Source organism: Scyliorhinus canicula, chromosome 4 (genome assembly GCF_902713615.1).
Source record: "Scyliorhinus canicula chromosome 4, sScyCan1.1, whole genome shotgun sequence".
NCBI classification, from domain to species: domain Eukaryota; kingdom Metazoa; phylum Chordata; class Chondrichthyes; order Carcharhiniformes; family Scyliorhinidae; genus Scyliorhinus; species Scyliorhinus canicula.
In genome coordinates this window covers 93536149-93562226 of record NC_052149.1, presented here as the reverse complement: position 1 = coordinate 93562226, position 26078 = coordinate 93536149, and the positions used below count along the sequence as shown (strand labels likewise).

The 26078-nt window shown below is 48.1% G+C and overlaps 1 long non-coding RNA gene across 2 annotated transcripts in view; it reads left to right on the top strand.

Annotated features, from left to right (window-relative positions):
• Positions 1-1516: 1516 nt before the first annotated feature.
• The window catches only part of LOC119964811, a 185484-nt gene continuing 160922 nt past the window's right edge, over positions 1517-26078 (top strand). Inside the window, exons 1-3 of one of the 2 annotated variants that reach the window (XR_005460368.1) lie at positions 1517-1607; positions 24601-24693; positions 25523-25930. This is a non-coding gene — a long non-coding RNA (uncharacterized LOC119964811). Of the gene's footprint in view, positions 1608-24600; positions 24694-25522; positions 25931-26078 lie in introns of those variants that run through there. The other variant, XR_005460369.1, reaches the window with a different exon arrangement.

Below are 26078 nucleotides of genomic sequence, written 5' to 3'. Positions count from 1 at the left end.
CTCCGCAAACGTATATGCATGGACACAAACACACACTCCAACAAATGTAGCAGAGTAGAGATTAGAATAACACTGAGACCAAGGGCTGGATTTTCTGCCTCGTAATGCCGGAAACGGGAATCAGGCATCCATCCAAAATCGAGGTCCACGCCCGGCGCCGATTCAGGTGGAGGTCTCTCAGGCAGAAGTCATGTGGCCACCATTTACTTCAGGTCTTTACAAATGGGGACTGGACGCCATGGCTGCTGATGGGGAGAGAGAAGGCAAGCAAAGTTTGAAAAACTGTTCAACATTGTAGCGTTGGCTGTGGGTGGCTACAGGGCAGGGGGGAGCAGCGGGGAGCGACTTGTTGACAGTTCCTTGAATTTGGGGTGTCCACCTCAGGATCAGGGTGACCTGGCTCAGGCTGCCATCGCTGCAGTATTTGTTTTAAACAGAGCCATTAGGTACGAGCTACAGGCCCCTGGCTGCCCACTCTGCTGACTGCTCACTGTGTCCTGTAAATGTCCAGAGAGACTCTGCTAACTTGGTAGGCCACCCCGGCCACCCTTCTGAAACCATCAATGGGATGGGCGTAGCCAAGTTCAATCAGTGGCACACCAGGTGCTGGAACTCCGCAGTGACCTCATCAGAAGCCCAGGCCCACTGCAGGGGAAACAGAGGAATAGCAGAGCTCACCCCAAACTTAGAACATATACACCGTGGCCTTTGGCACCCTCACTAGCACACTGTCCCTCTCAGGGAAGAGGTTTCAATAGTGACACTGTCACCTAGCCCATCCCTCGGGACCACCAGCTGTCTCCCAGCCCAGCCTACCCACTGCACCTGTGCTATCATCTAGCCTGCCTCAGGACAGGTTGTCACAACCTGTGTCTCACTCAGGACCCCCACAGTGTCAACCCCACAGTGTTCACAACCCCCCACAGTGCTCACTCCCCACAGTACTCACCCCCCTCCCACAGTGTCCATCCCCCACAGTGCAGCTATGCTCCCAACAGATGCATACCTTCCTTGTACAGCCTGCCCACACAAAAGCCTCGAAGCATGGGGGTGATTGGTGGCATATGTTGACCCTCTCCATCACTCAACAGGTGCCACCCTGCTGGCAGAATGACACACGGCCCATTCAATGAAAACACCCACAGTACACCCCACTGGGGAAACAGGACAGGAGCCGCAGAGCCTGTCTCTGACACCAGTTGCGTCAGCCACTGGTACCTCTGTTGACAGACACAGGTGGTAAGGACAGAGACTCCCCACATCACAGGCCTGGTGTTGATCACTGATGGGGACAGGGGTGCAATGTGGAAGGAAACATATCAGGGTGGGGGGGGGTTGAGTTGTGGGGTTGGCTTCGCGGGGTCGGAGTGGGACGTGTGGGGGGGGTTGGAGCTGAAGAGGAACTCAGGGTCACGGTGCAGCCTGTTGGATCTGGATGGGCAAGGGAATACTGATCTTGCTAACATGTCTTCTCTTTCCCCTCCTACAGAGAATGAATGAGTACAGCCAGGAATGCTCACTCTCTACCTGGCTACAGCTGCTGTTACAGATGCATGGAGGCTGGAGGCGTTGGTGTTTGAAGTGCAGGCAGGAAGTCAAACTAAAAGGTATGGGGAACTTCCGGTGTTGTCTACGTGCTGAGCCACACAAACAAGGTGGCTGCCAGCGGCGTGCAGAGGTCTGGTGATGCCCGGGGCAAATCTTGATTATATGCCCCCAAAGACTCAAGTATAAGGCCTAATATACTGAGAAATATTATGAGAAAGGAAAACATTTTGAATATATAAACACAGATGAAACATGAAATAAACGCTTTAAACATAGAACAGTACAGCACAGAACAGGCCCTTCGGCCCTCAATGTTGTGCTGAGCCATGATCACCCTACTCAAACCCACGTATCCACCCTATACCCGTAACCCAACAACCCCCCCCCTTAACCTTACTTTTATTAGGACACTACGGGCAATTTAGCATGGCCAATCCACCTAACCCGCACATCTTTGGACTGTGGGAGGAAACCGGAGCACCCGGAGGAAACCCACGCACACAGGGGGAGGACGTGCAGACTCCACACAGACAGTGACCCAGCCGGGAATCGAACCTGGGACCCTGGAGCTGTGAAGCATTTATGCTAACCACCATGCTACCCTGATTTATTTGATTTTAATATTAATCAATCAAATTTATTAAGTTCTTTTCCCCAAATGATACCTCCTGTCACAAAACACCTGAACTACTTCATTTTTTACATCAGCTGTGAGAAATTCTTTTTCAATGCTTATTAAAGCCAGGTTGGTCAGTCGCTCCTGTGACATAGAAGACCTCAGATATGTTTTTATTAATTTCAGTTTTGAAAATGACCTTTCACAGCTTGCGACTGAAAATGCAATTGTAAGCAGTAATCTGTATGAAACACACAGCGTCGGAAAGACATCCCTCCCATACTGCAGTAAAGACTCCAGAGCATCTTTAGGATCAGGGGGAACTCTAGTCCCTCCAGCTCGAAGGAGCATCACAAAATCAATAATTTCGTCATATAACTGAATTGCAACCACATCATTGTCATAATAATTTGCAAAGTCTGAACATTCCTTTTTTAATTTCTCTCTTTCTTGTTCATCTCCACTGATAATTTTGTGCAATTTATATCATAGACTTGCAAATTAGTGGTATCTGTATTCAAATATTAGCATGTTAAGGAATAAATGTCTCCTATTCCGAGATTAAATGCCATAGCAGTCCTCTGATCATCCAGGCTTCACTCTTACTACATCCCACGTAAATATTTCATTAAATATCACCAAAAAACCTATAAAAAACGTAGTTGCACCCGTTCTAGAGCTATTCACTGACCTCTTTATCTTTGCCATCTCTAAGGTATAGGACGGCTGCCTGAGGTTAAATTGCGCTGTAAGTTAGTCAATTTCCCCTTAGCGCTGGAATTCTAGGGATATTGTTCTCTTCTTCAGTCATTTTGCTTTGCAACACGGTAGCATAGTGGTTAGCATCAATGCTTCACAGCTCCAGGGTCCCAGGTTTGGTTCCCAGCTGGGTCACTGTCTGTGCGGAGTCTGCACGTCCTCCTCGTGTGTGCGTGGGTTTCCTCCGGGTGCTCCGGTTTCCTCCCACAGTCCAAAGATGTGCGGGTTAGGTGGATTGGCCATACTAAATTGCCCGTAGTGTCCTAAAAAGTAAGGTTAAGGGGGAGTTGTTGGGTTACGGGTATAGGGTGGATACGTGAGTTTGAGTAGGGTGATCATTGCTCGGCACAACATCGAGGGCCGAAGGGCCTGCTCTGTGCTGTACTGTTCTAAATCTAAATCAATGGGTGAGATGTTATGTCTCAAAAGTTGCGCCTCCCTCCTCTGCAACCCCCATGGAGAAGGATATGAGCAGAACGTCATGGAAATACTGTTATGACCCTTGTGGAAACAACTAGAAACAACCCAACTAAGACCAATATACAAGACTTCACTTTTATATTAGCAATCACACCAAAATCAACGTAAATTAAACATGAATTAACAGGAAAATTGCAATAATATGACCGATAAATTACACATAGCAGATACAAAGACATATCTCACACATTTCGGTCAGCTCATTCAGCACGTATCGCTTTCATTTCAGCCACAATATCCTTCAAAACGTTGAACTTCTTCAAATCAAATTCCATCTTCATTTCTCTAAAGCTTTAGCACCAAGTCTCATCAAACTACTTCACCCAATTTCCACAAATATAATTTTCACAGTCAACACATTTCCAGATCCCTTCTTCTTCACAAAACCCTGGTCATGTGGGGCCTGTTTGTGCACTATGCCAGTGCATAAAGGGTCCCCAAATCCAGATATAAAAGCTCTGTTCAAGATCCGAGCTCCAGCAGCTTGCAGTCAAGTCTCTGAGAATCTCCCCTGCACCCTGCTGACCCTGGGCTTTAAGTATAAAGGGTAAGAGGGCAAAAGTTAAGAGGCCATGATGAATTTTTATAAAATACTGGTTCTGTCCCAAATGGGTGCCCCTGGCCCAAATGTCAAATTCTGGGCACGACAGTTTAAAAGTTGACAGCTACAGAGAGGGTGCAGAGAAGAGTTTTAAAATAGATCAAATAAATAAAATAAATAAATGAATAAATAAAACTCACCCATGGTGGCAATGCCGTCCATTCTGGAAAATTCGCGCCCTTTCTGCTCCCTCTCCAGCCTCTGCAGTGCGCAGGCGCGCTCGGGCCGACCGCGGTGCGCAGGCGCGCTTGGGCCGACCGCGGTGCGCAGGCGCGCTCGGGCCGACCGCGGACCGCGGTGCGCAGGCGCGCTCGGGCCGACCGCGGTGCGCAGGCGCGCTCGGGCCGACCGCGGTGCGCAGGCGCGCTCGGGCCGACCGCGGCGACCGCGGTGCGCAGGCGCGCTCGGGCCGACCGCGGTGCGCAGGCGCGCTCGGGCCGACCGCGGTGCTGCCCCCATCCAGTCGCTGCCCGGGGCCAGCGCCCCGTCGGCCCCCCCCTCTGCACGCCGCTGGTGGCTGCCACTTGAGAGTTGGTTTTTGGCACTTTTTGCACAGTTTACGGGCGCAGTTTTGGGAAGAAAGGTGGGGTAATAGAAGTTCTTATGCTTAGGAAGGACCTTGCAGAAGAGGAGCCTGTCCCAGAAGAGCAGGGCCCAGCTGGTGAGGTTTGTGTACCAGCTGTCCAACAGACTGAGGAGGAGGTGCGATAGAGGCACAGCATTGGGCCACGTGACTGGATCATAAAGGTGACTGCATCACTTGCGCCAGATGGTGGCTCACCTGGCGTGGGTACAGAGCGGCTACCCATTCTCAGTGGCCGTCAAGGTGACGGTCACCCTGAACCTTTCTGCACCTCCCCGGCTAGTTCCAGCACCCTCTGTGGGGTCTCGAGATCGGAGCTCCTCGGTGCTGGAAATGAGTGCGGTCCCATTAGATAGCAGGGTCTTTCTCGGCTAAACGCACTCGACACGGGACTCTGTTTCCATGCGAGCGAAGGGTGAGGGGAATGGGGGGGAGGGGAGGGGGAAGGCTGAGGGATGTGGCAGCAGGAAGTGGGAGGGTGGTGGGGAAGGGGAGTAATGATGGATGAGGCCAGGTCCTATGTGAAGCAGGTGAGAATGAGGGCCTCCCTGGCTCTCCGGGCTTGCCTTACCTTCGCCACTGCCACTTGTCTTCCATCCAGGGGCTTGTCCTGCTGGTCCTCCCTGGGCCCATCCTCCAGTGTCCCTCCTGTTCTGGCGTCTCCTCATCCTCCTTAGTGCCATCTATTGGGTCCTGGACCTGGGGCATCCCGTCGATGGCATAGAATACTGCTGCCCGGGCATCCTGTTAGGCCTGGTCCACATCAAAATGTATATAGTTCGCTGCCTAGGCAAACAGGGCACCCGTTATCTCACAGGTCCCCGCTCCACCCTTGGAATGATCCTGAGGCGTAGATGTTCAGGGCTGCGGAGACTGACGGCCATCTGGAGCAGGTATCCACATGTCAAGTCTGTATAGACATGGCACAGGTGCTGCACCGTCCCCTTGTTAAGGGTGAGCCTCCTATCGCAAACACTGTCCATTGTCTGTTGAAAAGACCAGCAACGCCCGTACACCGTTGCCGGCCTTCCCTTCTGGCCTGGTAAGCGTCCGGTCCTCAGGCTGTGGGGCGCGGCCCTGTACATGGGCGGCAGCCTCGAGTCTCTGTCGACACTGCTGCTGCTGCCTCCTCCAGTGTCTGACCGCCTGGCCTGCCAGCAGCACCACGAGCGCAATTTCCCCGGGGTCCAAGATATTGTCCATTCCGTGTAATATCTGTGAGGAATTGAGAGAGGGTGTGAGACTGACAACCAGCAGTGCCTTCCACCCCGGGGCACCCCCATTCCTCCCCCTTCTCCCCCTTCCCCCATTCTTCCCCCTCCCCCATTTCCCTATTGCCTCCCTCTCCCCCATACCCCAATTGCTCCCTCCCCACCCATTCCCTCATTTCTCCACCCTGCCCTGAATTCCCCCATTGACCCTCCCTACCACCCCACCCCCCCCCACATCCCCTGCCATCCGACACGTCCTACCCATGCACCCCCGGCCACAGCGGGGGTCCAGCAGGTCTCCACACCCTGTACCCCAGATATCCACACGTAACGTTACCTGGACCAGACGCTGGTCCTCTCCCGGGTGCACACGCCTACCCTATGGTCTCCAAAATGTCCCCAGGAACCCCAGTGCCTTCAGGCTCATTGTTCAGGAGCGAAGATGGCTACTCGCCTCTTTGGATCCCCACAGCAGCTCTTCCACCAGCTACATGTTTGTAATAAATGTATATTAATTAGCGCCCAATTGACCGCTCACTGGGGAGGCCGTTAGATCACAGGAGGCCTTTAGATAGGGGGTCACACAGCCTTCTTCGAGGCTATGTCCAAAGTGGTGGGGGTGAGGGTGGAGCCATGCCCGATAGTGGCAGTCTTCGGGGTTTCAGACCAGCCAGATCTATTCCTGGGGAGGAGGGCGGATGCCCTTGCCTTTGCCTCCCTGATCGCCCGCCGTAGAATCCTGTTTGGCTGGCGGTCAGCAGCACCGCCCAGAGCTGCAGACTGGCTGTCCGACCTCTCGGAATCTCTCCAAATGGAGAAAATCAAATTCTCCATCCGTGGGTCGGACGACGGCTTCCACAGAACGTGGGAGCCATTCATGCAATTGTTCCGGGACCTGTTTGTGGCCAAAGAACAAGAGGAAGAATAGTCGGGTGGCCAAGAATCGGGGGAAAATGGATGGGAATCGAGGGAAGGTTGCGGGGGGGGGGGGGGGGGGGGGGGGGGGGGGGGAGAGGGGAGGGGGGGGGGGGCTACGGGTTTGTTATGGGGGTTTGACGGCTAGCTAAGGCCCAAAACCAAACTGTAAATAAATGCCAATAAACATGTGCCTCGGCCATATTGGGGAATGTAAAATATGTATGCTGGCTAAAGGGGGGAGGCCACAGTTATTATTACGAAGATGCTTACCTGTAAATATATATGTTAATTTTTGCGTGTTCTTTTTTCTCTCTCTCTAACAATTTGTAATTTGTTCAATATAAAACATGAAAACTGAATAAAAAACATTTTTTTTTAAAATAGATAGGGGGTCACTCCCATTAATTATATGGAGATTGACCTTAAGTGGTGATTCTTGGTTTCTCTTCACAGTAGGGTGGGATTCTGATTTCGCCAACGGGGGCACGCTAGTTAGATTGCAAACACATCGGCGCCCAGCACGTTTCTCGATTTTGGCCTCTCCGGCGATTAACAGCCTCATCGTACTTTTGCTTAATTCTACTGAGTAAAATTTTCCCAAAAAGCGGCAATGTGTCAGGTTCAGTCAGAAATCCACTGTGTTTCTCCCCAGAGAAACAGGCAGGTTCCCCATGAGTTCTTCTCACACTTTGCCATTTTTTTTGAAGCGGGTGCGTGTTTTGCGTTGTAATTGTGAGGGGTGTGGGCTAACCACCCTGGCATGCTGGCCTGAACAGAGTTCTCCCCAAACTCAAAGCGAAATTAAACACCACCCTCCCCTCCCCATGAACATTGGGATCCTACCTACTCTTTGATGGCACCTTCCCACCTACACAAACACAGATCGCCAGCATGAACCCCTCCCCTCGTACATAGATTATCGGCATTGGGGCATCAGGGCCTTCCCAGGGGGTTGCCATATATACGCTGCCCCTTCAGGTCCTGCCCCCTTCAGACCCTTCCACCTGTCAGTGCCAACCTTGCAGTGTCAATTTATTAATGCCAACCTGCTAGTACCAAGTTGGCACTGCCATGTGCTGGGGCAGTGCCAGGGTACTGCCCTGCCATGTCTCTGACTACCAAGGGGGCTACAATGGCCTCCCAGCCCCCAACATGTTCATTGTGCTTGGTATTAGCTTGTGGAGACCTGTAGTGATTTCCGCCGACGCCACAAAACTCCGGCGGGTGGGAACATAGCACATTCCGGGAGATTTGGCGATAAACCAATCATGAATATCAAAATATACTTAAATGAACGGTAATCAGATTTGCATCCTCGCTGAGCATCAATCTGATTACCATTCATTTAAATATATGTACTTGGCACAAATCCCATTTCAGTCCTCTTCCAGAATTTTCCCAACATAGTAGGATTTGTGCTGGGTGCAACACAGCTGGAAAACTGCCCCCAATGAAATCAGACAGGTACAGAAGGCCATTCACCCCATGGTGCCTGTGCCATCTAAAAAAGAGTTATATGGACTCAGCCCCATTTTCAGTTCATGTCTTGTAGGTTACAGGAGTTCACTGGTGCACAACGAAGTAATATCAAGATGAGAAACTCTTTCATCAGCTCACCCAATTATTCAATCGGTAAACCCACTGCTCCGTGTGGAACTGGACCATAAGGAATAGGAGGTACCCACTTTGATCTGCCAGAGTAGCAGATCAGGGAAGGGGTCTCGGGGGAGCTGGTACACACCATCGACGCTTAGTAGGGTGGCTCCAGGTTGGCACCAAGTGCCTCCTCCTCCTGGTCAGTGCCCATTAGGCCCTGGGGGTTCACCTTGGGGTGGGAGGGGCACCTGGATTGAGCCCGGCTGCCCCTGCATCATCTGGCTCTGCCAGCTCTGGTGGCTCCCCAATGTCTGCAGCACAGTGTTGACGCCCTCGGCGATGCTCCTCAGTGACGGCGATATGCTCTGGAGCACCCCGGAAACGCTCTACTAAGCGTTGATGGTGTGTACCAGCTCCCCCGAGAGCCCTCCTCTGATCTGCTACTCTGGCAGATCAAAGTGGGTACCTCCTATTCCTCAGTGTCAAACCTGACACTGGTAAATGCCCACATGAGACTGGGAGACCTCGCCCAGTGACCGCAAAGTGCTCTGGAGGGCTTTGACAATGCCCTCCTGAGACAGCGCCATGCCCCGCAACGCCTCTTCAAGGTCCACCTGGTACTGGGTCACATCCCCCAGCAACCTGGACATGCTGCTAAGGCCCTCAGCCATGGCCGTCACCAATTGTGCGATGCCTTGGAAACCTCCACTCATGCTGCCAATGTTGTGCACCAGGTTCTCTACTGCGGGCGCCACACCAGCAGTGTTGACCTCGGTGCCACGCATTGCCGACACCATCTCCTGTACCTGTAGCCTCTGGAACTCCTCCAATCGGCTATGGACCTGTTGGAATGTCGCTGACATCCCCGCTGAATCTATCGACTGCACCCTAACATCTGCATCAGCGCCAGGTGAACCTGGCCCACAGGCTCAGCATCGGACTGGGACACAGTTAGGTCCTGGGATCCAGCAGACCTCTGACTGCTGTATTGCCTGGGTGTTCCTGCCTCCTTCTGATGTGCATCACCAGAATCTACCCCAGAAGACTGTCCACTACTGCCATCAACGGAGATGTGTGTCTCTGCGCTGGTGAAGGGCAGGGATGACAGCTGTGCCATGAGTACAGTGGGTCCATGGAGCTGCTCTCTGAGGTGCTCTCATGGGAGGATGGGCCTGCACCGTCAGATGAGGATCCTGCGGGAGAATGGGCATGTGGTCAGTCAGAGGGATGGGGCGTTCTGAATCATAGGAACACTATAATGCAGAAGGAGGCCATTCGGCCCATTCTGACCGACCCTCTGAAAGGGTACTCTACCAGGCCACCCTATCCCCTTCACCAAGTAACCAACCTAACCTTTTGGACACTAAGGGGCAATTGATCATGGCCAATCCATCTAACCAGCACGTCTTTGGACTGTGGGAGGAAACCGGAGAACCGGAGGAAACCCACGCAGACACGGGGAGAACGTGCAGACTCCACACAGACAGCCACCCGTGGCCGGAGTTGAACCCAGTCCCTAGAGCTGTGAGGCAGCAGTGCTATACAATGTCCCACCGTGCCGCACCCAAAAAAAATGACTGATGTCTGCATGGCATTAACAACTCATCTGTGACAGGTCATCTGGGTGGGGCTCAGTGGATACTCACTTTGGAACTGCATGCCAACCTCTACGTCGGTGACAAATCTGACCTCGCACCCCCCCCCCCAGCCCCCGACCTCCAGGGCACGTTCCTCGTAGCGGGTAAAAACTCTGATGTCCGGCACCCCTCTCCCGCCTGGGCACTCTCCCGTCTTTGTGGGCCATCTTCTCCTACCGCCACACATGACGTTCATCCTGGGTGTTTGGGTGGGTGGTGTGCGTGGGGGGGAGGTGAGGCCTATGCAGGGGCTTGGGAGGTTTGGGGGGGGGATGGGGAAACTGAGGGTTGGAGTGGATGGGTGGTAGAGGGGGATGGAGAGAAGGGGCAGTGGTGAGTGTTGGGGGAATGAGGCATATAGTGGGGTGGAGGGTATGGGGGAAGGGTGGCGTGGGTGGCTCTGCTGGACTTGGGTGGACCTGGGCATGGAACAGTGGTGGGCTGGGACAGTGCCAGGTGCATTCCCGGGGCAGGGGGGGCGGGGTTTGTGGGTCCAATGCCAACCCACCCGCACAGTCCGGTGGAGGTTGTTGACCTTCTTACGGCACAGGGTGCCGGTACTCCAGGTGACGCTCCCTGAGCTGGTGACCAGGGCCACCTCCTCCCTGGCAGCAGTGGCTGCCCTGTGGCTGAACCTCTGAGACCCTTGAGGAAACAGGCCATCCCATCTGGCCTCTACTGCATCCAGGGTCCCCGGATTTTGGGGCCAGTCTCCTCAATGGTGTGGCTGCAAGCTGAGTGGAGTTGGCCGTGCCGGAGCTGTTTAACAGCTGCTCTCCTTTGTTAGCAGCAGGCTGGCGAGCGCGGTCCCGGCAAATCAGCCGGCGGTACCATTTGCACCGTGAAGCCTGTGGGACCTTGTTAAGTGGACCAATTAAAGTTTTATAACCGTGACGGCCTTGCCAGGCCGCGAATCAGGAACCTTCAGGAGTTCCTGCTCACTACCACATTTAGAAAACTTTTGGTTAAATCGCGCCCAATGTTTCCATGACAGTTTTGATGGACAACATCAAAGAAGGTTTTGACTGGTGTTCTCATGTCTTTCCCAGTAGGAATGAGAAGGAAACTCAAATCTCTTTTGCTATCCTGGCCTTTGAGCATAAAATGATTAATTATATTTATTTTGAAATTATGAATGTGTCGCTATCAAAAACAATTTGGGCAGAAGCATAGCTATTGACAGACTGAGGAGAAAAATCCGTAAAATCCTGTAGATTGTTTACTGTTCTGGCTGGAGTTATTCGACTTCTTTTTGCCCGGCCCTTTGTCCAGTGTGTTCACATAACATAAAACCCTCGGGACTCCTCGCTGTCAGGAAGAGCTGAAAAATATCTGCGACACAGCTGCTCAAGGACACTGGACAAGCCCTTGTCTCCAGAGCATTTTGAATTCAAGCAGATGAGGAAAATACTTGTGGAAAGAAACACTGAGAAATCGGGAAAATCTCTCCTCTAAAAGTCCAGTATTCAAACATGAAGAGGATCTTTTGAGGGGCTGTCTGGTTTACTTACCGGTTCATTCAGCTGTGTTAATGTCAACTTCTCAGCTGAGTGATGACGAATTGAAGCTCAAAATGGCCAGGAATGTATCAAAAACACACCTGGCTGCCAAGCCAGTGGTTAGGTTGTGCTTTAATAGAAAGTCACCTATAAAAGAAAAAGATAACCCCTCTAAGACTGGTGAGAGGCATAACGATGGCTGAATGATCCTGGAAAGTTGACATTGATGATGGCCAGTTCATAATAGAAGTCAGACTGTGATGACAAATGACCCAGGAATTGGAAAGTGCATTTTTGGGTGAACAGAAATGGCATTAATTTTGAACAGCTCAAGGGAGGAAGTCACCATACTATGGTACACATGTTTTTTTCTGACACTTTGCATATTATGTCATGATTTTCTCCTATTTAAACGGCAATAGCATGGAACGCTAGTTAATATAGAAGCGCAAATATACCCCGTAAGATAAATGTTCACAAACGCCCTGTTCACTGAGTGAAAATCACTGAATGTTCAAACAAGAAGTCTTGGGTGAGGAGAAAGGCAAATCACAAGGTCTGGGATCAAAGGCTCCTAGAATTGTGAACGCAGTTGTTGGCAGTTCTGGTTTTGCCCCATCATTACCTTTTTTTCACTTAACATCAGTTTCTTGAGGCAGAGGATGTCGCTCTCAAACTGAAAGCTGCAATCTTCACATCCAGCTGCGCTGATGGACCACATCCAGTTGCATCATCTTTTTTATTCAGTCATGGGATGTGTGTGTTGCTTAACTGCTCTCGGACCAAGTGGCTTGTTGGGTCATTTCAGAAAGCATTTGAGAGTCAACCACATGAAATTAAAATCGCTTATTGTCACAAGTAGGCTTCAAATGAAGTTACTGTGAAAAGCCCCTAGTCGCCACATTCCGGCGCCTGTTCGGGGAGGCTGGTACGGGAATTGAACAGTGCTGCTGGCCTGCCTTGGTCTGCTTTCAAAGCCAGCTCTTTAGCCCTGTGCTCAACCAGCCCCTGTGGATCTGGAGTCACATGTAGGCCAGACAGGGTAAGGATGGCAGATTTCCTTCCCTACAGGACATTAGTAAACCAGATGGATTTTGAACAACAATCAACAGTGTTGTGTTGTTCTCTGCCTTGCTCTAACCAGATGACTTTGATGTGTAGTGTTGGTCAGAGAACAACGAGGCTTGTAAACTAACGAAACTATTTATCAAACACTACAATTGGATTTGACACTTTCTCTAAGAACTAACAGTTGATTAAACACACATAAACTATACTCATCTAACATGTAACCCACTAACTCATTGACTACTCTCATGCTCTCTCACGAGCTTCAGTACTCCTAGCTCAGCTCCTGTTCCTACCACCTACTCCAACCTTCTGTCCCACAAGGCTCTGCGCCATCCCTTACATACTTCTAGGATTGCTCCCTCTAATGGCTGTCGGTACACATTTCATTAACCCTTACATTACCATCATGTACGATAATACCACAACCGTTAGACTTTTAATTCCAGATTGAACCCAGTTAAGGGAGAACAGTGGATTGGGTACAGTAGAGGAGACTCACCAGGTCTTGATCAATTGGAATGCTGAGCAATGGGAAATAAAACTAAACTGAAATGCGGAATTTGCTGCTCCTGCCAATGGTGGAAATTGTAGCCTGATGGCAAAAGTCTGTTTCCCGCCAGCAGGAAAATAGTTTGGAATTTTGTTCTGCTAACTTTGATAGCAGGTTAAAGGGGACATGAGTTTCCCTCTGATCTATGTCAGGAACCATGGGCAGATTCTCTGGTTCACCATCCGCATTTTCCTGGGTGGCGTGCCTCGCCTGCAGCGGGATTCTCTGTTCCCACCACCTGCCAATTGGATTTCCATTGTGGCCACCCCACGACACCAGGAAATCCGTGGGCACCGTGCGCTGACAGCGCAACAGAGAGATCCCATTAGAGGACAATCCAGCCCCACATTTGCAATCATTCCCATCTCTTAATGCTCCCATTAAGGCCAACATTACAGTCACTCTCTAAATGAAGTGTCAGTAGATTATTAGAACAGCCTGTTGCCCCATCTGGCAAGCTTCACTTCATTTCGAGCCACGCTATTTTTGTCTACCTTTGAGAGTGAGACTGGGGCATTTTGGGTGCCTCATTCAGAAGCTGTGCCAAGGCTAGACAGGGAACGCAAGATAATGTGAGAAAATGGGGAAAAGTGCCCAAGGAAAAGGGAAGCATATCTGGAGAGGGGAAAATATGTATCTGGGGAAAGAGAGGATGTTCAGCGAATAGGGGTGGGGAGTATCTCAGAGAGTGGGGTCAGTGGTGTCGACGGTGGGGTGGGGGTGTGTTGGAACAATCCATGGGCACCAAGTAACAGAAAACAAAAGGGGGCTTCCCCTGGCTTGTCCCAACACAACCCCACTCATTCCCCACACTGTCCCTTCTTGTGCAGTTTAGCTTCCACTGAATACTGACCCCAACGGAGTACAATCCCCATCTGATGAAATGCAGTTGACACTGCCCCATGCTCTGAAGGCTGAAATGTGCAGCAATGCTCCAAGAGAGTTGACAAAACAAAAGCGTCCTCAGAACATGTTTAACAGAGCAAATACTTCAAAACAGAACAGAGGAAAGGTCTGAGATGTCCAGACAAAAGCAACTGCAAACTCTCACCTGAACTCCTAACAACTCACACAACCAGTGCTGCAGTTCCCTTTTATCCCACCTTGTGAGAAAAGTGAAAAAGCGGGATGGCCTCCTGCCCATGTTACCCGGGCGCCAACCTAAAAATTCCCGGGCAATGTCAAATTCCAGCAAATTTTCATTGTCTTAACTGCCTAATTAATTGTCTCCAAGCACGCTGTCAACTCACGTGCATGCCCACTGACTGAAATATTGTGCAAAAACACGATGATAGTGCTCAAAGTCCTTTTGTGTGATTTCAGGGGGGCGGGCCCATTTAAACAACATAAAATTCTAGCCCATGTGTTGCAATATCTCCTTCAGCGATATATTGACTGCCTCAGAAATGTGACCCTGCTGTTCCTTGACTTCTACCTACCTTGAGTAGTAGCCTGCTATAATCAAGAATATCTTACCATTGTTTTCGAAGAGCTTCTTCGGTAGATGTTCCCATGGTCTTCACGGAAAGGAAAATGACAGCAGCAGTTCTCTTGTCTCCTGACAGCAAATAGCACAAGTAATACAGTTGGATATCACCTCTTCCAATGACTGTGAGAAACCTGGACACCAAACAGAATACCTTGTTCTGGCTCGACATTCTGTGGTGTCCAAATGTCCTTGGTGCAATGGTTGTAGTATATCCAATGTCCTCTGGCTCAATGTCCTCAAGGACTTAGAACTCTAGGAATGATCAATCTCTCATCATAACTGAGTAAATTATCAAATACACTGAGATGTTCTCTCTGTTCATAGCACTGTCTGAGAATGGGATTGTGTGGCATGTATGATGACCATCCTTTGATGTCGTACTCTCTGATATGAACACATTCTTCATCAGATTTCTGTGCATCTCGGATTTCATTCAGTTACTGAGTTGCTGCTGGTGGAGTTGTGGTTGCTGGGAATGCGAAAGTTTCTCTTTCTTTGACAAGTGCTACATCATGGTAGCATTGTGGATAGCACAATCGCTCCACAGCTCCAGGGTCCCAGGTTCGATTCCGGCTTGGGTCACTGTCTGTGCGGAGTCTGCACATCCTCCCCGTGTGTGCGTGGGTTTCCTCCGGGTGCTCCGGTTTCCTCCCACAGTCCAAAGATGTGCAGGTTAGGTGGATCGGCCATGATAAAATTGCCCTTAGTGTCAAAAATTGCCCTTGGTGTTGGGTGGGGTTACTGGGTTATGGGGATAGGGTGGAGGTGTTGACCTTGGGTAGGGTGCTCTTTCCAAGAGCCGGTGCAGACTCGATGGGCTGAATGGCCACCTTCTGCACTGTAAATTCTATGATTCTATCACCTTGTTCAGGTCTTGCCACTGGGATGCGGGACAAAGCGTCTTCTATGGTCTGCTGTTTTCCCAGGAATGTACTCTGTCTTTGCATCAAATCTCATTGTGCTCAGTCTGAATCGTGGTTGGGAAGGCATTGTTGCAAACTCTATGGAATTTATGTGTGTCACGAAGGGTTTGTGGTCTGTCTTTATCCTGAAGTGGAGACAAAAGACATAATCTTCAAACCATTGATATGCCCATATAGCTAATGCTTCTTTCTGTTTCACTGCATACCTCTGACGTGTCTCTGTTACTTCATGGGATATGAAGTAAACTGATCCACATGTACATTAACACACTGATCTGCTCACTACTGTCCTGTGGATTGGCCATGATAAATTGCTCTTAGTGACCAAGAAAAGGTTAGGAGGGGTGGAAGTGAGGGCTTAAGTGGGTCGGTGCAGACTCGAATGGGCCGAATGGCCTCCTTCTGCACTGTATGTTCTATGTTCACTGCAAGACCCAATGCAGTGAGATATTTGGCAAATCCTCAGCGTCAATTCAGTCACCGTTCTGCTGAGTTGAGTCCTGCAACCTGCTCGAAGGTTTCCAGCAATATTAGAGTGTTTTCCATGCTTGTTCTTTCACCCGCCTAGTATTTGATAATCTTGATCTTGTTGTGCTAATGCAGAATATTTACAGAGTCTGCTGAGGTAAGGAAAACACCAACTTAATTAAGAAGCAACTTACTGTGTCTCCATCTTGGCATGAGGGTCAACAAGAGAGAGCAAGATTGAGATGTTGCATCACTCACTGTGAATTAAGTTAGAATTAGCCCCTTATATCACACTTTTCAAAAGGCTGAGACGACACAATGAAGTAACATCGGTACCAAAGGAACCCTGAAGTTGAGGTTTCTCTCTAAGCAGCCCACAAACACTGTGAGCCAGCAGAACTGGCTGCCCAAAACCTCAGGGTGTACACAATATGATAGATTCTGTGATAAATACTTCATACCAACCATGATAAAAAATATATTTTGTTCTTTTTAGTTTAAATTTAGCCTTAATACAATAGAGAAACCAACAATCAGGTCAGAGTCAATACAGCGATAGTAAGTTTCAGGAGAGTAAGACAAGGCTGAATGGCCTCTACTTTAATGCTTGGAGTATTACAGGTAAAACAGATGAGTAAAGAGCGAGAGTTGACAAGTAGAATTATGATATAGTAGCTATCATGGAGACGTGGTTGAGGGAGGGGCAGGATTGGCAGCTTAACATCCCATCATTCATTCATTCATTTCATTTCATTTTTCAATTGTGTCCCAGGTTGCTGTCGATTGCAGGGGCCCTGATCCAAATTTTTAATTCTTGTCTGACCACGGGAGAGGTGCCAGAGGACTGGAGAACCGCGGATGTGGTCCCACTATTTAAGAAAGGCTGCAGGGATAAGCCAGGGAACTACAGGCCAGTAAGTCTCATGTCAGTGGTGGGGAAACTAATGGAGAAAAAGCTGAAAGAGAGAATCCATCTCCACTTAGAGAGGCACGTGTTTGATTAGGAATAGTCAGCATGGCTTTGTCAAAGGGAGGTCGTGCCTCACAAATTTCATTGCATTTTTTGAGCATATGACTAAGTATGTAGATGAGGGTAGTGCAGCTGATGTAGTTTACATGGATTTCAGCAAAACATTTGGCAAAGTCCCACATGGGAGACTTATAAAGAAGGCATATGCACATGGATCACAGGATAATTTGATAAGGTGGATTCAAAGCCGGCTGAACTGTAGGAACCAGAGGGTGATGACAGATAGCTGCTTTAGTGACTGGAAGCGAGTATCCAGTGGCACACCACAGGGATCTGTGCTGCGTCCCCTATTATTTGTCATTTATATAAATGACTCAGATGACTGTGCGGGAGGTAGGATCAGTAAGTTTGCGGATGACACAAAGATAAGCCGGGTGGTTAACAGTGAGGCTCAGAGTGTTAAGTCACAGGAAGGTATAGACGAGATGTTCAAACGGGCAGAAAAGTGGCAGATGGAATTTAATCCTGAAACGTGTGAGGTGTTACACTTTGGAAGGAGCAATTTGACAAGGAAATATTCAATGAATGGCATCACACTGGGAAGTCCTGAGGAACAAAGAGACCTTGGCATGTTTGTAAATATATCCCTGAAGGCAGAAGGGCAGGTTAATAGGGTGATGAAAAGGCAGATGGTGCACTTGCCTTTATCAATCATGGCATAGATTACAAAAGCAAGGAAGCCATATTGGAGTTATATAGAACATTGGTGAGGCCACAGCTGGAGAACTGTGTGCAGTTCTGGTCACCACATTATTGGAAGGATGTGATTACACTGGAGCAGGTGCAGAGGCGTTTCACCAGAATGTTGCCTGGGATGGAACATTTTAGTTATGAAGAGAAGTTGGATTGGATTGGATTTTGTTTATTATCACGTGTACCAAGGTACAGTGAAAAGTATTTTTCTGCGAGCAGCTCAACAGATTATTAAGTGCATGAAAAGAAAAGGAAATAAAAGAAAGTACATAATAGGGCAACACAAGGTACACAATGTGACTACATAAGCACCGGCATCGGGTGAAGCATTACAGGGGTGTAGTGTTAATGAGGTCAGTCCATAAGAGGGTCATTCAGGAATCAGGTAACAGCGAGGAGGAAGCTATTTTTGAATCTGTTCGTGCGTGTTCTCAGACTTTTGTATCTCCTGCCCGACGGAAGAAGTTGGAAGAGTGAGTAATGCGGGTGGGAGGGAACTTTTATTATGCTGCCCGCTTTCTCCAGGCAGCGGGAGGTGTAGATGGAGTTAATGGATGGGAGGCAGATCTGTGTGATGGACTGGGCTGTGTTCACGACTCTCTGAAGTTTCTTGCGGTCTTGGGCCGAGCAGTTGCCACACCAGGCCGTGATGCAGCCAGATAGGATGCTTTCTATGGTGCATCTGTAAAAGCTGGTAAGAGTTAATGTGGACATGCTGAATTTCCTTAGTTTCCTGAGGAAGTATAGGCGCTGTTGTGCTTTCTTGGTTGTAGCGTCGACGTGAGTGAACCAGGACAGATTTTTGGAGATGTGTACCCCTAGGAATTTGAAACTGCTCACCATCTCCACCTCGGCCCCGTTGATGCTGACAGGGGTGTGTACAGTACTTTGCTTCCTGAAGTCAATGACCAGCACTTTAGTTTTGCTGGCATTGAGGGATAGATTGTTGTTGCTGCACCACTCCACTAGGTTCTCTATCTCCCTCCTGTATTCTGAATCGTCGTTATTAGAGATCTGGCCCACTATGGTCGTATCGTCAGCAAGTCTGTAGATGGAGTTGGAACCAAATTTTACCACGCAGTCGTGTGTGTGTGCAAGGAGTACAGTACGGGACTAAGTATGCAGCCCCAGTATTGAGGACTATTGTGGAGGAAGTGTTGTTGTTTATTCTTTCTGATTGTGGTCTGTGGATCAGAAAGTCGAGGATCCAGTTGTCGAGTGAGGAGCCAAGTCCTAGGTTTTGAAGCTTTGATATGAGCTTGGCTGGGATTATGGTGTTGAAGGCGGAGCTGTAGTCAATAAATAGGAGTCTGCTGTAGCAGTCCTTGTTGTCGAGATGCTCTAGGGATGAGTGTAGGGCCAGGGAGATGGCATCTGCTGTGGACCAATTGCGGCAGTATGTGAATTGCAGTGAATCAAGGCATTCTGGGAGTATGGAGGTGATGTACTTCATGACCAACCTCTCGAAGCACTTCATTACGACTGAAGTCAGGGCCACTGGACGGTAGTCATTGAGGCACGTTGCCTGGTTTTTCTTTGGCACTGGTATGATGGTGGTCTTCTTGATGGGGACCTCAGAGCAGAGTTAGGGACAGGTCCGCGAACACACCTGCCAGGTGGTCCGCACAGGCTCTGAGTGCATGACCAGGGATCCCGTCCGGTCCCGTCGCCTTCCCCTTTCGAGGGTTCACTTCAGGAAAGCCGATCTGATTTCGGAAGCTGTGCAGGTGGGTATGAGTGTGATGTCGGCTGCTGGGGCACTCAACAGCAGATCGTTGGTTTCCTGCTTGAACCAAGCATAAAATGCATTGAGTTCATCGGGAAGGGGTGTCCTGCTGCTGGAGATACTGCTCGGCTTCGTTTTGTAGCCTATTATGTTGTTTAGGCCTTGCCACAACCGCTGAGAGTCTGTAACACTAGTCTGTGACTTTAAATTGGTCTGATATTCCCTCTTGGAATCTCGGAGGGTTGTGCAGAGGTCGTACCTGGATTTCTTGTATAGGTCAGGGTCGTCTGACTTGAACGCCTCAGACCTGTCCTTCAGTAGGACGTCAATCTCGCGATTGAGCCATGGTTTCCGGTTGGGGAACGTACGTACTGCTTTCTTTGGCATCCAGTCATCCACACATTTGCTGGTGAAGTCTGTGAAGGTCGATAGGCTTGTGTTGTTTTCACTGGAGCAGAGAAGACTGAGGGGCGACCTGATCAAAGTCCTGATTATGAGGGGCCTCGACAGGGTGGATAGGGAACATCTGTTCCTCATTGTTGAAGGATCAGTTACGTGGGAACACAAGTTCAAGGTGAGGGGCGGGAGGTTCAGGGGTGATTTGAGGAATGTGGTGAATGTATAATGCCTAATTCACACTATATATCATTGTGTCCTTGTGGGCTCTGTCTGTGAGCCGTTGCGCAGCTCTGCCCACAGGGGGAGATGAGGAGCTTGTACAAGCTCCACCCTTGGCTCCGCCCATGGCTCAGCCCACTACCGGAAGTATAAAGTGCTGCGGTCTTGTGAGTCTGCCCTCAGTTCTTCTGGTCGCAGGCAGGCTCAGTTGTAAGTCTATTAAAGCCACAGTTTACTTCCTCTCGTGTCTCGAGTGAATTGATGGTCACATCAAGGAAAAGCTTTTTTACCTAGAGGGTGGTGACAGTCTGGAATGCACTACCTGAGAGTGGTAGAGGCGGGTTGCCTCACACCCTTCAAAAAGTACATGGATGAGCACGTGGCACGTCTTAACATTCGAGGCTATGAGCCAAGTGGTGGCGAATGGGATTAGGATTGGCAGATCAGGTACCTTTCATGCAGCGGTGCAGACTCGATGGGCCGAAGAGCCTTTTCGGCACTGTATTTTTCTGTGATTCTGATTCTGAGATTCCTCAGAATGGCTAATTCCTGGGACTGTTCCAACTGCTGGATAGGTGGGCACTCGGGTGATGGGGGCTGCAGGAATTCCGGTTGACGGGAGAGAGGGTCCATCTTAGCAACACTGCCTTCTTGCTGACGCCGTCATCCACAATGAGGCAGTTGGAACATTCTTTCACTTCCTCCCAAATCCAGCAGTGCTCGGCTGGGGGTGGGGGGGGGGGGGGGGGGGGGGGGGGGGGGGGGGGGGGGGGGGGTGGCATGAGACCTTTCATTTTAATGTTCCACCCTCTCTCCTTTTCACTGAGTCACTCTGCACCAGGATGCAGTCTGGGCCCCAAAACATTGTTCAGCTTTGGCAGATCCAAAACTGATTGCATTGAACGGATTCACAGGAGTGAACAAGGTGCATTTGAACAAATAGCAAACCAGATTTGTTCAGTTAAAGGCATGATTGCCCATGATTTAAATGTGTGATGTGAAAATCCAGAGCAGGCACAGTATTTGAAAAAGGAAAGGGCTAAAGTGGCTGCTGTTTGTTAAACTGAGGTCATAGAAGATTTCCAAACTAAACTGCTAGTCAAATAGCTGCTGTTCTCTGTTTGCTAAGTTTAGTCTTTCAGAACTGCACGTAGCCCTCAGAATATTTTAAAGTGCTCTCTTTTTGTTATTCATTCTCAGAATGTCTGCAATGCTGGAATTTATTTAATTATTGCCCAGCCATAGTTATCCTGAGAGGATGGTGGTGGGCCATGTCCTTGATTCACTGCGGTTCTTTTAGGAATGGTGCTCTTGCAAGGTCAGAAACTTCAGGCTTACAGCCTTTGTAACAATAATAATAATAATAATAAGCACTTATTGTCATAAGTCGGCTTCAATGAAGTTACTGTGAAAAGCCCCTAGTCGCCACAGTCCGGCGCCTGCTCGGGGAGGCCGGTACAGGAATTGAACCCGCGCTGCTGCCTTGTTATGAAATTACAAGCCAGCTGTTTAGCCCACTGTGCTAAACCAGCCCCTATGAATGAATGACGACATATGTCTCAGTCAGGATAGTATGTGACTTAAATAATAATAATAATCCTTTTTAGTGTCACAAGTTGATCATTGATAATTGATAGGATGCAGAGCTGGGCCGAAAAATGGCAGATGGAGTTTAACCCTGATAAGTGCGAGGTGATTCATTTTGGTAGAAAAAATTTGAATGCGGATTACAGGGTCAACGACAGGGTTCTGAGGAATGTGGAGGAACAGAGAGATCTTGGGGTTCATGTCCATAGATCTCTGAAGGTTGCCACTCAAGTGGATAGAGCCGTGAAGAAGGCTTATAGTGTATCAGCGTTTATTAACAGGGGGCTTGAGTTTAAGAGTCGCGGGGTTATGCTGCAACTATACATGACCCTGGTGAGACCACATTTGGAGTATTGTGTGCAGTTCTGGTCACCTCATTAAAGGAAGGATGTGGAAGCATTGGAAAGGGTGCAAAGATTTACCAGGATGCTGCCTGATTTGCAGGATAGGTCTTATGAGGAAAGGTTGAGGGAGCTAGGGCTTTTCTCTTTGGAGCGGAGGAGGATGAGAGGCGACTTAATAGAGGTTTATAAGATGATGAGGGGGATAGATAGAGTGGACGTTCAGAGACTATTTCCTCGGGTGGATGTAGCTGTTACAAGGGGGCATGACTATAAGATTCAGGGTGGGAGATATAAGAGGGATATCCGAGATAGGTTCTTTACTCAGAGAGTGGTTAGGGTGTGGAATGGCTGCCTGCTGTGATAGTGGAGTCGGACACTTTAGGAACTTTCAAGCGGTTATTGGATAGGCACATGGAGCACACCGGAATGACAGGGAGTGGGATAGCTTGATCTTGGTTTCGGACAATGCTCGGCACAACATCGAGGGCCGAAGGGCCTGTTCTGTGCTGTACTGTTCTATGTTCTATGTTCTAAGTAGGCTTACATTAACACTGCAATGAAGTTACTGTGAAAATCCCCTCGTCACCACACTCTGGCGCCTGTTCGGTACACTGAGGGAGAATTCAGAATGTTCAATTTACCTAACAAGCATGTCTTTGGGACTGGTGGAAGGAAACCGGAGCACATGGAGGATACCAAGGGAACTAGGGGGTCAATAGTCTTCCCGTGACATTGCTGCTCTTACCCATCCCAGTGGTAGAGGTTGCTAATGAGGGAGGTGCTATTAAAATAACCTTAAGAGTCACTGCAGTGCATCCTGTAGAATGTATATAAAGAAACCGCAGTCTGCTGCTGGTAGAAAGGTAAACATTGAGACCAGTGACAGGAGCACTGATCAAGCGAACCGCTCAGTCCAAGATAGTGCTGAACTACTTAACTGTTGCCTCACCAGTCAAAGCCAGTGGTGAATAAACCGTCGATTGTAGTGACTCCAAGATGTTGATGCTGGCAAACGCAGCCATGCTGATGCTGTTGAAGGTGAGGGATGATTACTGGGATTTTTTTTCTTGCATCGTATGATCATTCTGAGTCACCTCACAAATGTTAGCTGATATTCGTTAACCTCAACAATGACCTTAGACCTGAAACATTAGCTCTGCTTCTCTCTCCACCGAAGCTGCCTGACCTACTGAGCATTCCCAGTATTTTCTGTTCTTATTTCAGATTTTCAGCTTCCTCAGTATTTTGCTTTTGCAATTTTCCTCCATGCCGGAAAACGAGTTAACATTTCACAATAATTACTTTTTTTAAAGTATCCACACGTTGCAGGATAAAGCTAAGGCATGCACTTTCTGCTTCGGGAGTGACCTGCTTTGATTTTATTCTCTGAATTTTCACTCCTTAATTTATGGCCTTGTGCCATGCAAAACCTTAAAATGTTGTCTTGCATGGAATTTCAATATATATCATATTTGGATCCCCTTAAATCAATTTTTAGATGTAATAAGCTAGTCACGGATTTGGATATTTGTTTAAAAGAGCTACATTTTTTCAAAACCTTAAAATCCATCTTGTTAACTAGTAATGAGTGTATAAATCACAGCTGATTTATCTTTATCTCTCAATTTATCAGGTCCTATGTAATTATCAGTAATATGCCATGGGAAGCATTAAGTCCCATTGCAAATGTGACTTATAAATAACAAAGCAAATATAGCATGAGCATCATTATTATAATTTGCTTACATCTTCATTCTAAATTATTTGCTTATTTGTCCTTTTATTTAGTCATCATGTACAAACCCAATGAAGCGGAGTTAAATGTAAGTGGAAAATGTAAACAAGTTATTCAAGCAGTGAAGTGAGTCTGGCGACATGACTAAAGATGGTCAACACTGGTATAAAAAGAATTACTATATTCACACATGCTAATTTGTCCTTTATTGTGTTTGACACAACATATTTGACATGATTCTTGGGTGTTGCTGTGGCTCAGTGGTAAAACACCATCCTCAGTGTGAAGTGGGCACATCCACAATCAACAGATCAAACAGAAGGATTTTCTCAAAGCCTCTCCAGCCACCGTCCTTAGATGACTGCCCACCCCCTCAAGAAATGCGAAAAACATCAGCGAAGCATTCTGACAATGGCGGGACTAAATGGATCGGACCTTTTGGAATAACAATATGCTGACGAAAAAGTGTGATCACCCTGCAACATTTACAATGCGATAGTTTAGAAATTCAGTTCAGATACAATTCAGAAACACTTGCTGTCAGACTATAGGCCACAGGGAAAGCCAGATGGGATAACAAAAACATCAAATATCCTCGAGCTGCTCATGTTTCAGATTGATTGGTTTGGTGAGAGATCTCGCCGAAAGCAATGCTGTTTTTCCCCTTTCAAGATTTAGCGTGCCAGCGAACAGTCAGTGTGACAAAGATTCAATCACTTTAATCACAACAGTCTGGGAATCTAATGTAAAGTGCTGGAGTACAAAATGATGATCACCACAACATATCCAAGGGAAAGGCTTTGAGCTTTCTGAATGTTTAAATGCTGAAGAGGAAATTAGTTCTTAACGTTTAAACAGTGCAATTTGAGCAGTTTCCCGGTTGTAATGAACTTGGACCTTCTGCTTACATTCCTATAGTATTCCTCATCAGCAGGAGGATGTCTCGAAGCAATTTGGACGTCAAAGATCAAAACGCTACACCGTGGCAGGAAGGAGAAAGTGAATAGAAAGGTGGGTGGATAAAAAAACATGGTCAAGGGAAGGGTTTTTCAAAAGGATGTGTTTAAATGAGTGGAATTGGTGGAATGGTAGAGACAGCTAGTGAGGGAGGTGCAGAGAGAAGCAATAGTAGAAGGAGAACGGCAGACGATGAAGCAGAGACAATGTGGAACAAGGAGTTGAGTTTAGGAATGGGGAGGGGGGTCACTGAGATCGACCGACGAAGATGATGAGGAGAATCGTGAAATAAGTTGCAGACGTGTGAAGAAGGTGCTTGGCAAGGGTACAAGGTGAAGCAGTAGAGAAAACAAACCTTCAAAGATCTGAACTACTTGCAATCTGTTTGACAGTGGAGGCCAATCAATAGAGCATCAGAAACCTTTATGTGCCTTGAAATTAAAAGATGTGGACAGGGATTTTGGCAGCAGAGCGGGAGTGGTAGAGGCAGGGTTGGAAGAAAATAACTTTACACTGGACATTAAAAAGGAACCTGAATATGAGTTAAAGAGGGCATAAAAATACTACACCTATGAGCTTCGCATGAGGTGGTGATCAAGGAAACTAATAATTGGAACACCTTAGACAACCAGGCACCAACGGGAGTTTAAAAGGACAGATTCTGTTCTGTTTTTCTAACATTTATCAGGAGGAAATGTTAGCATCATCCAGGTCTGAATATTGGATGACTGGAATGCTGCCATTAGGAAAAGTGAATGAGGTGGTGCTGATCCCTTGCTTCCTGATGTTGCCAAGAAGTAGCATATAAATGAAGAGTAGGAGAAGAAGAATTATTAGAAATTGATGAAACAGAAACTATTAAGGTATTTTTTTGCCTCAACAGATACAGATGGAATGTGGACCATTCAGCTCCTCAGTCCTGCCCTTCCATTTAATTAGATCACAGGAATTATGGGTAATTCCTGTAGAATAGTGGAATATTTTATTAAAATCTTCAATAATATGATAATTAACAGACACTTAAAAGCACTAATACTGTTTATTGAATCTCCTGAGGTTTGATAAATTCAACCATTTAATACGGTGCTTTGAATTCTACTCTGCCCAGCACCAAGCCCAGTAGTTCAGATTAGTCTGTTCAGGCCTAAATAGAAAAAAGGCTGATGGATGGACCAGATCATAGTGTATAAAGCTTTGAAGATGGAAACCTAATTGACCATGATCACAGATCACGTCTATCGTTGTTTGTGCAATCTTAAAATAATCTTTATTATTATTGTCACAATAATGTAAGTAGACTTACATTAACACTGCAATGAAGTTACTGTGAAAATCCCTACATCAACACACTCCAGCGCCTATTTGGGTACACTGAGGGAGAATTTAGAATGTCCAATTCACCTAACAGCACGTTTTTCGGAACTTGTGGGAGGAAACCA